The 18,031-nt window shown below is 35.4% G+C and overlaps 1 long non-coding RNA gene across 1 annotated transcript in view; it reads right to left on the bottom strand.

The window, feature by feature from the left end:
* Positions 1-530: 530 nt before the first annotated feature.
* LOC139146370 (uncharacterized) overlaps positions 531-18,031 on the bottom strand; it is an 83,686-nt gene continuing 66,185 nt past the window's right edge. Inside the window, exons 5-7 of the long non-coding RNA XR_011555133.1 lie at positions 8,750-8,836; positions 4,415-4,674; positions 531-824 (exon numbers count right to left, since the gene is read on the bottom strand). This is a non-coding gene — a long non-coding RNA (uncharacterized lncRNA). The remainder of the gene's footprint in view (positions 825-4,414; positions 4,675-8,749; positions 8,837-18,031) is intronic.

An 18,031-nucleotide genomic window follows, 5' to 3' on the forward strand; every position in this document is an offset into this window, starting at 1 on the left:
TCTACAAAGCTTCCGAACGGGTTGACAGATCCTTTTTTAACATTGAAATGTTCAAATTGTTAATCATGTGACATAAAAATAACATTACTGAGTTTCTAGTTATTTTTAAATGATCAGTATTCAATGTTTCACCTTATCATGTAATCAAACACCATTTTTTAATATCAGTAAATTTTATTTTCAAAATGCTCAAAGTTAAACATAAATGATAAAAATTTTACTAGATGGAAAGCTTGATATACATATACATAATACATGTATATCATGTGAACTGGGAAGACTTTAATGGCTGTTCAAACACTTATGAGTGTAGAGACATTGAAAATATTCACAACATGCAGAGAGGATATCTGAGATTCAGAGAACTTGGAAATCAAATTGATGTACACATTGTGTTAATAAAAACTTCTGAAACAAATGAAGTCGAACAAAAATGAATTACACAAAATAAACTTGTGAGAAAAAAATACAGACAGTTGTATTTTCATAGCAACAATGAAGAAAAAAGAGAAAAAAAATTCTTTCATGATGGAAAGTCAACAATGAGAGGCTTTGTCTTTTTTAAGTCTTACAATGTGTATGGTTTTCAGCAGAGTCTTTGCTAACTGCTTCATCCTCAAATTTAGTTCAACTTTTTTGGTATAGTAAGATACCTAACAGTATTCAGTTTGCCAGTTTTAATTTTTTCTCCTGACTTTTTGATGAAGTCTGGGTAATGATATGGTTCTTCTGTGTAGACACTTGAATGCTTTACAGCTGTTGCAACTTCTGTCTGGTGTTGATGGGTGTTTGTGCAACTCCAACTGACTTATTGTCACTTGTACCTGGTTAAGAAATTACAGAAGTAAGAAAACAAATTTTACAAATACCAGCCACACCAACAGCAGTGCACAATCAAAGCTAATCTACTAAATAAACTTCTTTATGATACAAGAAAATTTCACATATTACATGTACTGCTGCAAAACCAATGTAATGATATTTCCAGATTGACATTCAGAGTTTTTATAAATGTTGTTAGTGGCAACACTGACTGTCAAATAAAGCGTGTACTCACACAGAAAACACATTCATTCAACTGACAACTTCCACTATTTTTGGCTTCTTAAGAAACTATGAATGTTCAATGATCAAAAATACTTAAAATCTGTCATTTTGACATTTAAAACAAGTGAGCTAGCAGTCTATATAACTATACAAGCATTTTTGCTAAAAACAATGATAAATTGAATATCTGTGTTGAACCTAAACTTGAAATATGAAGAAAAGTGCTGCAACTATTGATTTATATACAGTGTACATGATATATAATGTGGTATGTGATTTATATAATTATAATAAAAACCACAAAATTAGAGAAAAGTCCAAACAAATTTGAATGAAGACATCAAAATGACTCTACAGATGACTTGATGAAACATTAATCATTACTTGAGACATGAGACTTTGGTCATTAATCTATGAGGTTGAGTTCAATTCCATCAGCATTTTCACAGTAAGCTTTTCTGACAGAATGACCAATTCAGTTTGTCAACATACTTTTATTGAACGTAGCTAAATAAGTAGCTGAATGCTTCATATTATTGCTAAAATGTAGAGCAGAAAAATTATTAGACTGGCAACCTTCAAGGCTACAAATCAAAGAGAAGTGTGGGTTAGTTTATAGTACTGTGATATTGTTCTCTCAATATGAATCAGCCTGGAGGTGCAAAGTATTTGAGATATACTTTCATGGAGGGCGCCCCCAGTGGTCTGTAGTGAGAGAGCAAAGTTAACAGCCATGTACTTCCTGAATAATGGCAAGTGCAAACATGATGTGTGTAGAAGCCAACAGCATATTCTTTCACAGTCACCACCACACTGAGAGGAAACATCACCCACTGACAGGAAACATCTAAAGTGACCATGATTCTTTGCATATATTAAACTTTATTGCATTTACGTTGAACAAATTAGCACCATGTTGACTTCTGTCTATGAAGAATTGATCTTGTCCTCAGAGTTCACTGAGCAGCCACAAGCATAATAGATTACAACTCAATGCATGAAAGGGTAAGTAGTTCTTAAGGTACAATGTAGTATGCGCCTCAAAAATGAAAGACAAACCAATGCTCAAACTTTCTTAAATGAAAATTTCAACCATTCTCTTACCAAATCATGATTAAAAATATCAGGTGTCATCATGCAAAGCTTGACCCAAGAAAAACACATTACCTGATCAATGTTTACCAGTACTCAATATTCCAAATGGTTGCAATCCCTGTCTTAACTTTGTGGGAAAATAAAATTTGTATTTTCAAAAACTAAGATGCTGACAATTTTTCTGACATCATGACCTTTAAAAAAGCCCTGACAAGTGCTAGACCGAAATGTATTGAAACGATTTCGGAGTCTGAATATCTGTCCCTGAGGCGCATTCTACATTAACTTTTGATGGTTATTTTTTCATTATTTTTGTGGTGAATGTCAATTGCACGTTCTTGTTCTTCTCTTCAAAGCATGTTGCAACGTCAACTATTTAGCTTGCCTGGCTTGCAATACAGTTCCTGTATGTGTAAAATTCAATGTTATTGCTGACACTTGAATTCTAGACTTAACTTGAATACACTTTAGGGCACATTGAAATGTATGGGAAACCAATACCACACTGTGAGGAAACATGTCCATTGAAAAGCATTTTTGCTGACTCTCTGACGTCTGATTTGACTAATTGTTAGTTTTAAGGAAGTATTCAGTTATTATGGTAAGGTGAGGGCTGGCTAATCAAAGGCAGGAGCCATCTTAAATTGGAAAACAGGAAAGTTTGGTTTGTCATGTGTAAATTGTAAAACTTAACAGTTCATCTGTGTCACATTTCAAAATACAATTACATCATATACACTTCAGCTACATGTGGTACGGTTGCATTAAAGTGATGCAGACTTGAACTATTAATACTTCTGATTATGTCACATCATTGTACAAATACTCAAGCTGCTAGTCCCAACACATAACATGAATTCAATCAAATTGGGATAAATTTAACTGAGAAAATCTTTGTAGCACTGACGAGATATGTTGTGTATTAATTGCAATAGAACTAATTTCATCAAAACTGTTTTGCCAAACACTATATTATGCAGGGAAAGGTATTTGTACATCTCCCATCCTCTTTAAATGCTGACAATTTTGAGTAAATCTTCTTTGTAGCTTTTGATTTATTAAGTGAACCCACCCGTCAATTCTTCTGAAATCCCTGTCCAGCAGTAAATTATGACAACTCCATCAGGTTCTTACTTCACTATTCTGTACTGCTTTGATGAAAGTGATAACTGTCTGATCAATTCACATTCTACAATTTCTGCTCAAATCATAACAAGTTAAAGGCAGCACTTGCTGATTTTGTCAGATGTGTTGCATGAAGTTTCACAGTCAACAATACCGTATATTCATTTTGATGTAAAGTGATGACGTGAATAACTCTGATGCTTCATCAGAAAAACTTAGCTGTCAAGCAGTAATGGAGCAACATCAAGAATTTTTTAGCAGCCATCTTAATTGACTCTAAGCAGATAAAATAATTCACTATAGATCAGTGTTAGCTTATACTTTCAGAGAAAACATGTCAAATAAAATAATGATTATAGATATAGATCATGTATTTGATTAAAATAATCTACAAATGACAATACTCTGGATTAATTCTCAAACTGGAATTCAACAATCAGTATGATGTCATAACCTCAATTTGATATCTGCATCAGCATGCAATATTGAGAGAGTACATTGTAATAAATACTATGGAAAGACAGTTCAAATGACTCACACCAGCTGTCACATTACTGGAATTATGGTGTTCTGCTTTGCACAGCCAAGATGTTCAATGACAGACAAGGAGAACTGTTTGTCTGTGGTTCAATGTAGTATTGCCAGTCTAACGTCAGAAAGGCGGAAATTCTAATTTTACTGATCTGTCACAAAATCTTGAAGCGTTTTAACTATCAAATCATTTTAAGGCTTACAAACATAATCAGTGGGCTTATGTGTTAAATATGCCTTTTATATGCAACTGTTTATTTACTCCGAGATCTACGTGGAATATCAGAATAAATTTCAATACTTGTGAGTTTGATCATATTGTATAATATTTGGTGAGAATTGAGGAATCACTTATAATACATCATTGATGAAAATCTTCGTTGTTCACTTTTCTTGAAAAGTAAATTCACTATAAACAACATACATTTGAAAAACATGCCTTAGATTTTGAAAACACACTTTCACTCATATGAATTTTTCAAATATCAGTGGCTATTAGACCGACACTTCTTTCCTGACATGCAACTGGACATTACATCTGACACACACTAAATCAAAACTGGTAAAAATTGCACATTATTATACTTTAGATATACTGCACATATATTGTATATACCTTAACTGGTAGTTGTTTTGTTCATGATTACAGTCCAATATTCCATTGTACATTTCTAATGTCAAAATCTGATATGTAGAGGAAGACTTGTAGCCAAAGAGTCTCTTCACACCATGGTTGGAAATAGCCATTCCTTCTGGTAGAGTCACATCACACCATGGTTGGATGATAGCCAACAGGATCATTTGCTCTGTGACAGAAGCATCTTCTGGTATCTTGGCAATTACAAACTTACAAGCCAGGTTTTTGTCTTTCACCATCTCATCACCAAGAAATTATAACAAAAGTGAAAACATAAGATATCAGGCGTTTGCTCTCACAAAGTATGTCATATACTTACATTATATCTGATCAAGTAATATCACCCTTTAATATCGCCCTCATTGTCTGACATTGTTTGCACTCCCTTTTACATTTCAAAATGCTCAAAAAGCAAAAAGTCTGATGAATTTGTCACCTTTCAAGGACACTAAAGTTTGATTTAACCAAAAAGTCATAGCACTTTCAATATATTACAGGATGTGTATTCCATATAATGGTTTTGTGCCTCAATTCAGTTCCACCCTTACAAGCCAGGTTTTTGTCTTTCACCATCTCATCACCAAGAAACTATAATTAAATAATAAAAGTGAAAACATCAGATATCACTAGAGGAATGCATGGGTCAGTGGCTAGAGCAGTGAACTCACTATCACAGGATGGTGAGTGGCTAGCACAGTGAACTCACTATCACAGGATGGTGAGTGGCTAGAGCAGTGAACTCACTATCACAGGATGGTGAGTTGGAGCCCTGGCATGGCTATTGTGTTGTGTCCTTGAGCATGGCACCTTATTCCTCACTGCTTCTCCCCACCCAGGAGTGATGGGTACCTGGTAGGACAGTGGCTGTAATGTGTGTGTTTAGCTCTGCTGCGCTGATTGGCTGCACATGTGAACTGTTGTTTGCTTCCCCAGGGAGTTGAGTGGTATTATATTAGGTTATGTGACCAGGGGTAATAATGATTGTAAAGCACCTTGATCACATAATACTTGTGGATATGTGCGCTATATAAGAACCCATTGTTATTATTATTATTACCCTTAAACAGAAAGATACAGGACCATGGGCACACAATAGGGGGATTAATGATGATGCAGCCATTTGCATACACTGGGTGGGAGTTTTTGAATTCTCATAACATTGCTTTGACCGTATGATAAATTTGAATAATCATGATGGGCACTTTCTTGACATATGCAAAGAGGGGTCAAATGGTCATACAGGGAACACATTTTGAAACATATGCGTTCTCTGACAAAAAACGGAACATTTTTGCTGTTTATTTTTGACTCAAGTTTAGTCGCTATATATTCACAGACATCATATGCAAGATTCAATGACAATGAACGCCTGAAACATGGCAAAATTATGGGATTCTGGGACCAAACAGCACGTCCGATCAAATGGCTTTATTACATTTGCATAGATTTACGATAACACAGCTTTTATAGGGAAGTTCATGTTTAACTAGATTGAACCAGCAGTGTATAAAGACCATGGCAAAACAGCTTAAATTCAATTGAGGTAGTTTGTGCCGTGAAAGTAAGAGACTTCAACATTTGCTCAAACTTTACTCAAGCAAACTTTCAACCATTCTCTTTCAAAATCAAGAGTAAACAAGCGACCTAGCGGCCGATATAGCTCCGCTATGTTTATGTAGAGAATAACTATTTTTGACACATGTTGATGAAGAAGGTGGAAATCTTTGATAACTCAATGCAGTGGCCAGAAAAAAGTGGCTAATATAGCTGCAAAAATACACAATAGAAGATTTCATTGTACTTTGAATATATCACATTGGATCATCCCTAAGAACTTGTAAACCAAAGCTATCTGATGAGTATGTTTTTGGAGAATAAAATTTTCTGACCAAAAATGGCAACAATTGCCCAAAAAAATAAAATTTGCAGATTTCATCATAATTTCAAAAGATCAAATTTAGTTCATCTATAGAAACCTGTATACCAAATTTCAAAGCTGTTGAACAGTACTTTTTGAGAAACACATTTTTTAACCAAAAATGGAAAAAATTGACCCAAAAATTCAAAATTGCAGATTTAATCATAATTTCAATAAATATTATTTAGTTCATCTATAGAAACCTCTATACCAAATTTCAAAGCTATCAGATGAGTAGTTTGGGAAATACACATTTTTGACCAAAATTGGCAAAAATTGCCCCAAAAATACAAAATTACAGATTTCATCAGAAATTCAATATATATTACTTAGCTCATCTGTAGAAACCTGTATACCAAATTTCAAAGCTATCAGACCAGTACTTTTTGAGAAACACATTTTTTGACCAAAAATGGCAAAAATTGCCCCAAAATTACAAAATTGCAGATTTCATCATAATTTCAATAAATATCATTAAGGTGATATGTAGGAATGTAGACCTGTATACCAAATTGCAAAGCTATCAGATGAGTAGTTTTGGAAATACACATTTTTTGACCAAAAGTGGCAAAAATTGCCCCAAAAATACAAAATTGCAGATTTCATCATAATTTCCATAAATATCATTTAGTTCATCTGTAGGAACCTGTATACCAAGTTTCAAAGCTATCAGATGAGTACTTTTGGAAATACACATTTTTTGACCAAAAATGGCAAAAATTGCCCCAAAAATACAAAATTACAGATTTCATCAGAAATTCAATATATATTACTTAGTTCATCTATAGAAACCTGTATGCCAAAATTCAAAACTATCAGACCAGTACTTTTTGAGAAATACATTTTTTGACCAAAAATCGCAAAAATTGCCTTTAAAATGCAAATTTGCATATTTCTGCACAATTTGAACAAATCTGAAATAGATCATCCCTAGGGACGTATGTACCAAATATCAAAGCTATCTGACTGGTAGTTTTGAAGGAGAAGATTTTTAAAGATTTTTTTACCAAAAATGACAAAAATTGCCTAAAAATACAAATATGCAAATTTCACCACAATTGAACAAATCTGTCTGAAGTCACCCTAAGTATACTGCATATCAAATTTCAAAGCAATCAGACAAGCGTTTCAGAGAAGAGGATTTTTTTACCAAAAACACCAAAAAATGCCCCAAAAATACAAATATGCAAATTTCACTACGATTTGAACAAACTTAAGTGAGGTCACCCCAAGTGAGCTGCATATAAAATTTCAAAGCAATTGGACTTGCGGTTTCAGAGGAGAAGGCAATTGTTGACGGACGACGACGGACGACGACGACGACGACGACGACGGACGACGACGGAAAATCAACCTATTTGATAAGCTCCGCGTCGCTGACAGCGGAGCTAAAAATTGAGGGTCGCCTAGAGACAAAAATTACCCAATTTTTACTAGTATTTGAAATTCAAAATGGTCGCCATCCCTGTGTTATCTTGGGGGTGTAATAAAATTCCTGACTTCACGAAAACAGGCAGTGGAAACTTTATTTCCTCTATAAGCTTCAAATAAGCCTCCACAAGTGGTTGACCAATAGCATAATGTAAAAGTTTGAGAGTTTAAATATCAGTTCCCAAGGCGCACATTCTGCCTTAATGCGAATAAAAAACTACTCTTCAAGCTTTCTTGACATACATCTGATTGCCAGTAAAGTCTATGAAAACTGTACAAAACACCAACTTTGACATACGCCTGATTGCCAGTAAAGTCTATGAAAACACCAACTTCCACGGTATACTAGAGTATGGCTACTCCAACTTATTAATACTAACAAAGATTACATTCAAGTTGCTTTTCATTGTTTTCTATGGAAACAGTGTACTCTTTAAAAGATATGATAATTTATCACAGGTGCTGCCTTTTTAAACAATGGAGTTACCATTGTTATACGGCCCAGGGTAAGAAAACAAGGAAGTGAACAGCAATGTCATAGAGAGATTCAAGTCACTATGCTGGTAGATTATTTTTTCACAAACTTTGTTTTATACGGCCAGCATGTCTATAGCAAGTTATTGTGTTACTCCCCAAAGCACATTGAAACACAGTATTCAGCTTGTGAACTCAGACTGTGCTGAGTAAACTGCCTTGTTACTGTTGACAAGTGAATTCTGGTCTGGATTAAAATTAAACTATGAAAACAATAAGTTATAAATGTATTTTGCATATAAGCACTGCATTGACCAGCAAAATTGTATGAGTTTGAATGCCTTGGGAAGAAGAGTAGAACTTGCTATTGATGAACAAAAACAAATGCAATTAAAAAGCCATCATACATTACAGCTATTGGTCCTTTTAAAACATAGAATACTGATCTTGAAGCGCATGTCTGCAATTTTGAAATGTTTTCAGTCACTTACCTGGATAAGTCAAAGAAGCAAGAAACAGTTTCTACAACGATAAAATCTGCTATCCATTGTCAATTCAAACAAGGGTCCATCCAGTAACTGAAATAAAACAGAAAGAGGCAACATTTTTAAATTGATGGCAATAATAATTGCTTATACCCCGGCTTGAAAAGGCCCAGGCTCGGGATTAACTGAGGTGTGAAGATTATGAGGCAGTTCTGTCTTTTGTCTTCTTTTGAAATTGCAATCGTTATATAAATATGTTGCTAGATTTTTGGATTAAGTCAGCACAGGGGTTTAAACAATACTTGTCAAACTGGAGACGATTGGGAATTTCTTAATGCCATTGCATGGGGGCGCCCTTTATTTTCAAACTTAAACAGTAGTATTACCACTTCATGATGACATTTCAGTTTGGTGCGACAAAGGCCGGGATAAACTTCGAAAATTGGCCATTAAATATAGTTTACAGACAAACAGAATTAATAAGAAATATCAAAATTTGCTGAGAAAATGGCTGCACAATATGATGATGACAACAGATCAATCACACTCAAGTGATATTGAAGAGGTTAAAAAACCAGTTAAAATCATATGAATTAGCTCAAATACAAAGACAGAAAATTCAATCATGGGTTGAATAAGGGCAGAAGTCTTCAAAATATTTCCTCAATCTAGAAAAACAGAGAGGTAAAGAAAAACTATTCAAGGAGGTTAGAGACAAGAATGGCAAAATTGTCTCTGATATGGAATTTATACTACGGTACACAGTACTGTAGATTTCCCATAATTCATTGCGATTTGTATCCTCGGAGATACCTGAGTGAAGTCTACTATGTCTCCCATGTGTAGACAAATTCACAGACTATTTATCAAAATTTTGAAACCGTACTTTTATGCACACCATTCTTCTCAATTCTCATTTTAAATAATTTGGAAAATTATGCATAATTGAGAGAAGAGATAGCAATTTTGTGAAATTTGCCAGAGATTGTGTCCTCAGCTATACAGAATAATGTGATGGAAAGTAGGGAGACTAGTTGCACCTGTTTTATGAAAAAGGATATTGATTTTTTGCAATGGAAGTGACAAAATTAATTTGCGTACTAAGTTTTCTCAGAGAATGACCCCTTCAGTTCGCCATAACTTACTGCCTAAAAAGTATGGCATTTGTAGTACCTGCAGAATGTGATTTTTATGGTTGTTTAGTGGTTATTTTCAAACTTTCACTGAAATATCTAAACATACTTTTACTAGATATCATTTAAAAATTATTCTGATGCTGCACACTAGTGCTTACATGCAGAACTGAAAAAGTTTTTAGAAAAGTAACCTTCAAGGATACAAGTCAAAGAGTATTGTGGGTAATTTATTGTACCGTACGTGCGGTACCGTAGATATACAAGCTGAAGTTTATGAAGATCTGTACAAAAAAGAAATGTTGACACCATACTACAGGAGGAATTAATAGATAAAACTAACATTGCTTTAAGTACTCAAGATAGAGTTATGAAGGTCAAATTACACAGGAAGAAGCTCTCAATGCTTAAAAGACAATGGCCAAAAATAAGTCACCAGGTTCTGGCGGCCTTTCAGTGGAATTCTATAATGCTTCTGGCATTAAGGTCTGACCTTATTGAAACATTTAACACTTGCTCTAATTCAGTGGAACTGACAAACAGCCAGAAACAGTTTGCGACGAAGTTCCGCAATTTGGCAGTTAATTGGAACTGTGCATCTTTTCTGCACAGGTTGCACGACAGGTCATGGCGAATCGATCAGTAAAGTCTGGTATTAAAGTAATATGGGTTAGAAATTGTTGAAATTCCCCAACATCATTTGATCTGGCGATCTAATTTACGAAGTATGGATAGAAGACGACGTTGATAATTGTATGAATGCATAATTTTTGTATGTATAACATCGACCTACTGGTTTACAGCCTGTCAAAGTAACTCCAGCAACTTGCTATTTATATTATTACCGATTCTTTTCAAAACCGTCCTAGACAACTATTTACCAAACCATCAACAGTAACGTGTTTTGCCATCAATGTGCTACGAAATCGTGAAAAATGGAACCGGTACATTCATCAAGACTTCAACAATTCTGCAGTAAAACTCTGCCTGTACAGTGACTGGTTTAACCTACACTGTCGCTAATTGTTATGGCAGAAGTTTCAAACATCTAGAGCAAAAATGCTTGTCAATTTTTGATGGAATGCTTTAATAACAATGGAAATATTTATAGCTGTCTTCATAAATAATTTACATTATTACAAATAATAAGTATGTGCGGTGGTGGCACAGTTTGTGTGCACGGAGGTGACACTTTGTTACATGATAAGGTGACTTTGTTGTCAGAGTTGTACAACAAATATCTACACTTTGTGACTTCAATGACAAAACAGCTTCAAGTTGACCTCTCTGTTGAGCAGGTTCACAATGTTAAAAAGTCTCAAAAATGGTTACTGGGTTGCATAAATCTGGCATTAAACCACGTATGAAAACACATATAAGTAGCAATAGGTCACATGATACTAGCGTATAGATTGGGGACAGACTTGGAAGAGTGTCTGCATGTGGTTTATGCAGAATACCCAGTATGCAGGTAAGTACAAATGACAAGAAGATAGCACCTATGCATGGTCTTAGAGAGACAATGGACCAGCTAGTGTCATCAGACCATGACAATTTTTAGTTTAAATTGCGTTTTAGCAAAATTGAAAGTCAAACTTTCAGAATATGTGAAGGTCAAATAGCCAGAGGCAAAGACATGTTGTTGGACAGTGTTGCCTTTTTGACGGAAGTGCGAAGTGTTGACCCAGTGCTGTGGAATTTTGTAATGAGACTGAATTTAGGATGGTGAGGAAAGCAGTTTTTAGCTACTATAGACTATAGTCTATAGAAGCTATTGGGATGGGTATCCGTCCGGCGTCCGTCGTCAGTCTGTATGTATGTATGTATGTATGTCCGTTTGTGAGGCGTCCGTCCACTCAAATATCTTGAGAACCGCAGTACTTACTGATTTGATATTTGTTGTGTAGATGAAAAATAGGATTTTGAGAAACTGTTTTTTTTAATTTTTTGATATTGTTGAAAATAGGCAAATTAATGCCAAAAAAGGCGTTTTTGGTAAAAAATCTTCTTCTTCATAACCGCTGGTCAGACAGCTTTGTTATTTGGTATACAGGTCCCTAGGGATAACCCAACTTAGATTTGTTCAAATTGTGATGAAATATGCAAAGGTGTATTTTTAAGGAATTTTTTTGTCATTTTTGGTCAAAATTTGACTTACATTGTATGTAATTCTTGTACTGTATAAACCCTATCAATTCACCCAGAAAAAAATAATTAATATGATTTTAAATAATTGAATTAATTGGGAAATCATCAAAGCCAAAATAATTTTAGTGTAGAATTATCAGAAAGTTCAACTTTTTTTGACAGTTCATAGTGAAATGCCTACCATCTTGGAGGATTAAAACATGTAAAGGCAACTTTCCTGAATCCAAACTTTGACATATTCTGAACCGTCATTTATTGTGCCCTGTATGTTATCTGAAAGAAATTGCTCATAATAGTTTGTCATGATAGGGTGGTCAAATAAATAGAGATAGAGAAAGTTCTAATTTCCATTTATGGTTGACTTGGTAAGGATAAAATAAAATTACTCTTTGAGGAAAAAAATAGAGTGGTCAATTAAAAGAGTGGTCAAAGTGATAGGGTTTTTATGGTAAAGCTGGGCTGTAAGATTCTTCATGTGCTATTTATAGCAATTATGCAATCTGTGTAAACAGTGCAATGAAAGTGTTACATGATTCCTTATAATGCTTTTGATGACCTTGAACTTCTTAAGTTTCAAACATTTGTCTCTTCAGTGTGCTTTCTCTGAGTACGTACAGTCTCAACTTATTCAACAGAACTTACAATGTTAATTTGAAAGTTAAAATGTGCTTTGTTAATAGGATGGAAATACTGATAAAGATAACCAGCTTAAGATTCTTTATAACCTGACAGATACATATATGCTGTTTTTTATGACGTAAATCTTGATTTAAGCAAGTCTTGTTTACTTTAATTAGAATGTAATTAACTCTCGTTTATTAGCTACTATAGACTAATATAGTCTATAAAAGCTATTGCGATGGGTATCCGTCCGGCGTGCACCGTCAGTCTGTATGTATGTATGTATGTATGTATGTATGTATGTATGTATGTATGTATGTATGTCCGTTTGTTAGGCGTCCGTCCACTCAAATATCTTGACAACTGCAGTACTTACTGATTTGATATTTGTTGTGTGGATAAAATATATGATTTTGAGAAACTATTTTTATTAATTTTTTGATATTGTTGAAAATATGCAAATTAGCACCAAAAAAGGCGTTTTGGTAAAAAATCTCCTTCTTCATAACCAATGGTCAGACAGCTTTGTTATTGGTATACAGGTCCCTAGGGATAACCCAACTTAGATTTGTTAAAATTGTGATGAAATATGCAAATCTGTATTTTTACGGAATTTTTTTTTCCATTTTTGGTGAGGCCATCCTGAAATGAGCTATCGAACCTTCTTCATCAATACATGTGTCACAAAAGGTTATTCTCTACATAACGCAGCAGAGCTCTGTCAACTGTTGAGGCGCTTGTTTTTTCAAAACTGCTGGTCAGACAGCTTTAATATTTGGTTTACAAGTCCCTAGGATGACCTTAGTGAGATAATTTCATACAGTCATGTATCCATGTCTATAGTAGCTTCAGGGACTTTGGCCTATGTTTTCAGAATGGTAACTTCAAGTGGGATGAACATTTGTGGCAGGTTTGTAGAGTTTTGAAACATGTTAATAGGACTCGCATCTTAGAAGACTTTTCATCATTTCCTGCATACTAATTACATGCAATGAGCAGTGCTATTATTCCTGTCACCTTATACTTTGGGATGTGGTACACATGGACAAATTCACAAACTCCAGCAGGGAGTGCATGGAAATTTTACATAAATTAGCAAGCATCAGAGGCATGTCACCAAAATATGTACAGGTAGGATAGAGGAAGGCATGGAATGGGCAAATGAATCATTTGTGACCCTTTCAGTGAATGATATTGATAAGCTGAGTAGTTACCGTATGTGCTGCAGTCACATCTCAGCAACAGAGAAGAAGCTTTCATGGAACATCAATCCAGGCTGTTAGTGCTCTTCCAGACAGTGTAAAAAATGATGAGAGTGAATACACCTGATTCCATGGAGAGTCACTTGATTCATCAGAGGGTGTACGGTTTAAAGTAATTAAAGGCCCAATAGCTGTATCTTTTTAGCATTATTTTCATGATTTTACTTCAAAATGAAAACAAGTTCATGGGAATGTACTCATTGAGGGGTGTTTATACAAGTAGAATAAACTGTCCACTGGGACTTCATGTGCAATTTTGAGCAAGATAAATAATAAACGTTTGCCCAAATATAAAATGGCGCCCTCAAGCAAATAAAGCAAAAACACTGTACGTCGTGCATATATGCATTGGAATCTTCACAGAAACAACAGAGTAGTCAAATATAATGCATAGTGCTGAATGTTTTCCACTGGGACATGTGCTTGCTTTCTTAGTAATATTACCAGATTTTAAAAATGGCGGGAAATCCAAACAACGGTTAAAATTCAAATTTAATTGTCCAATTTTTCAGTAGGAAAGGACTATATCCTTTAAATTTGTAGAATGAAAAGAAAACCACAGAAAATAGAAAGCCTTTTTTCGGTCAACAAATTTCAAGAGTTACAACTACAGGGGCTTGAATTGTCAACCAGATAGCAGCAGCTTTTACAGGGCAGTTGCTGCACATTTCAATCATACATTGAAAACTTGTAAACCAGGAAGTGATGAGAGTGTGAGTAGCAGCTTACAGGAAACTGAGACTTTAATTGTAAGAAAGCTGAGACATCACGTGAGTATACACTCCTGTATAAAAATGTTGAATACTTGGAAACCCTAACGGAAGTGGCCTTTTCCCTTTCCTTGACAAAGATTGTGGCCCTTCATGAGTTTATTACATAGAATTGAAGTAGTCATACAGAATTTTAACCAGTTAGCACTTTGGAAATCATGATGTCATCATTTGCCTTGAGAAGAATTGTAAATGTATTTGTACAAGTAAATGGCTTTCTGGTGAAAGTGTCAGCCAATGGTGACAAATGTAAGTCATTGAACAACTTGCTGGCAATAAATGTGCTAAAATTAAACCAGTCAGACCATCTCCTTAGCTCACAGCAACAACTTATTGATGGTTAAGTCATTGTTAGGCATAAATAATTTGGGAATCGTTTTTTTAGATGTTGTACATAGTACCACTACATCAGACACAGAGTAGACTTTTGTCAATACCATTGGCAAATATGAATTTGGTGATATCAATAAAGGTATACGTCTGACACATCAATTCCTACTGTAAATGTGGGAAGCAATGTACAGGTATCAGTATGAGCTGTTTCTCAAAGACTGCCCTGAAAATAGCCAAAGTAGTCAAATGATAAATATCAGAGACAATCTCCAGATAACTGATACAGGTAAACTAGCAGCTGCTTTTAATCTGGAGAATGAAAGAGACTGTTTAATAACTCACGTGATGGATTTACTAGATTTGTAGCCAATCAGTCACAGATTCAATATGTGGTCCAGATTCATAAACGTTGACATGATGGCATACGTTAGTTTGTATCTAGGAGTGAGGGGAGAAATTGGAATCTGACAGTGGCTAGTCTGATGGAAATGTGACCCCCTCATGCAATGGATAGGACCATGATTGTACGTCATCACTTGTGTGAGCTTATGATGTTGCCACAGTCATTACACAAGCATTTTGTTGATGGTGCCTTTGCTGTGAGTACATCAGGTAAGGAAATGTCCTCAGTATAACTTGATGAGGCACATGAAATGTGCATCAACAGGGATGTCAAATCAGTGCTACACTCAACATTTCAGAAAGCATTATGCCGATTTATACACTACTTGCCATTTCGTGCCTGAATTCTCAAGAATTTGAAATCACAGCTGTATCCTGAAGGAAAAGATGGGTCGGTTTCAGTTGTCAGACCCACTAGTATTGTCAACGATTAGGCAAATGTAAAAAAGTATCACGAGAAGCTAGTCACATCTTTCTTCAATGAGACAGGTAAGTCACTGAAACATCTGTTTTCAGGAAGAAAGGCAATTGACACAGCAGCAACACCAAGATATGGCTGTGCGTGTTCTTGGCATTGTAGCCATGGAGGATTATGTGAAAGCAGTTTATTTGCATACTGGCTCTTTTACACATGTACAGCTCAGAAAGAAAAAGAACATAAATACTTTTGCAAAAACCAAGGTAACTGTATCAAAACAGTACAGAGAAATAAAAGATCAGAAACTTGTTATTTCATGTCTTCAGCAACAATTGGCTTTCGCAAGGCTAGTAACCAACAGGTGGCTGCCCTAGGTTGAGCTTGGATGGTTTGTGGCCTTACTTGTGGCAATGTGTAACGCGATGGGCCTTCAAGAAAAGGGGATAAAGTCAAACATGACTCAAGTACTTCGGGCAAAGTACAAGGCTTAGGGTAGCTTTGATACAGAGCTGCCAAAAACCGCTAAGGTAAGCAGAGATCTGTGTGTCATTTTAGGAGGGATGTTCATGATCAATACTAACTCAGTTGAATACCATAAAACATTTTATGACAATATAGAATTTCTGTTCAAACGGTGGGTAATACAATATATAAATATGTATGGAGCAGTTGAAGTCACATAGTGTTTGATCATGCTGAAAGAAATGGTGAAAGCCCAAAAGAGATTGAAAGATTGCGGCGAGATACTCTTGCCAGCACTGATGAAGATGAGTATCAAATTCTGACATGTGAAAGCTGCTTACCAAGTAGCTTGCAAAAATTCATCAGACAATGTGTACAGAAAAGGATGCATCAATTTGATATCAGAAACTTTCCTCAGCATGGACTTGACAGGTCAAGCTGTAGTACTTGCTGGTGGTTTTGATGGAGGCAAGTCTGATGAAGCATACAAATCCCATCAAGGTGATGTAATTTGGGTAGAGAAATATGATTATTATCGTAGTAATCATGAGGAGGGAGATAGTAGAGTATGGTTGTATTGTGCCAGGACTGACTGTCGGTATGTGCTGATATACAGTTGTCCCAATACTGACACAATATTCTTGGTTGGTTTGCCCATATCATTAACCAACAGCAGCAGGTATATGTACAACTTAGGGCTAAGGCATGTGATAACTTGTACCTTGATATAAATACTTTGTGTGAATCATTGATGTAAATCTGCAACGAATTCCAAAGTTGAACAAAGTGTTGCAAATGTTGTATATTGCCAATGGTTGTGATTATGTGTCGTACTTTCGTGGGTGTGGAAAGAAGGCATTTTGAAATGCTTTCTACACCAATGCACACTTTATATCAGGTGAGGGTAGACCAGGTAGTCTGGGTAACACAGATGAAAACAGGTAAAACTGAGGTGCTTCTGGCATTATATAGACTAATTGGTTCTGTATACTTCCAAAAGCATACAGTTACTTTCCAGGTAAGAACACCAGAGGAGCTATTCTCCAGTTTTGAGAATGCCAGTAGTACTGCTAAGTCCACAGGTGCTGCATATTACAGTTTCCATCCCATATATGTGAAATACAATGGGCTAGAGATGACTAAGAAGATGGCTTAACGCCATCAGATATGGCTTTAGAGTATCATTGGTGGAGGTGGTCACAAGCAGATAAGAATAAGGTTACTTTACAGCCACTGACTGATTGGGGATGGAAAATTGAAAGTGGAAAGCTTGATGTAGTATGGGGTACAAGGGAAATATGGAAAAAGTGCAGGCGTATGTGCAAAGACTTAGAAAGTGATGTGGATGCCAAAAGTCAAAGTGTCGACATGTACATGCAAATGTAAACAAATAATCAATATTATCAGATTGGCTGTAGGTGTAAGAACTGTGTGAATAGACCTGATGTAAAGGAGGAGATTGAGTCTGACCTTGATGAACTTGATATACAATGTAGATGATGAAGATGATATTGTAGCAAAATGTCTTGATAATGCCATTGTTGATGAATTGAATGAGGATGAATTGAGTGAAGATGAGTATGAAAGACTACAGTTGGTAGAAATGATTGATCATTGCCAGAAAATCATATCTGATGAAGAGGAGGAAAGCTTATGCTCAGAGGATATGAATGATGATGATGATGGTGAAAATCAGGTTTGTGACATACCGGTATGTCCATAAGTGACTCTATCCAAAG

Source organism: Ptychodera flava, chromosome 12 (genome assembly GCF_041260155.1).
Source record: "Ptychodera flava strain L36383 chromosome 12, AS_Pfla_20210202, whole genome shotgun sequence".
Classification (NCBI taxonomy): Eukaryota; Metazoa; Hemichordata; class Enteropneusta; family Ptychoderidae; genus Ptychodera; species Ptychodera flava.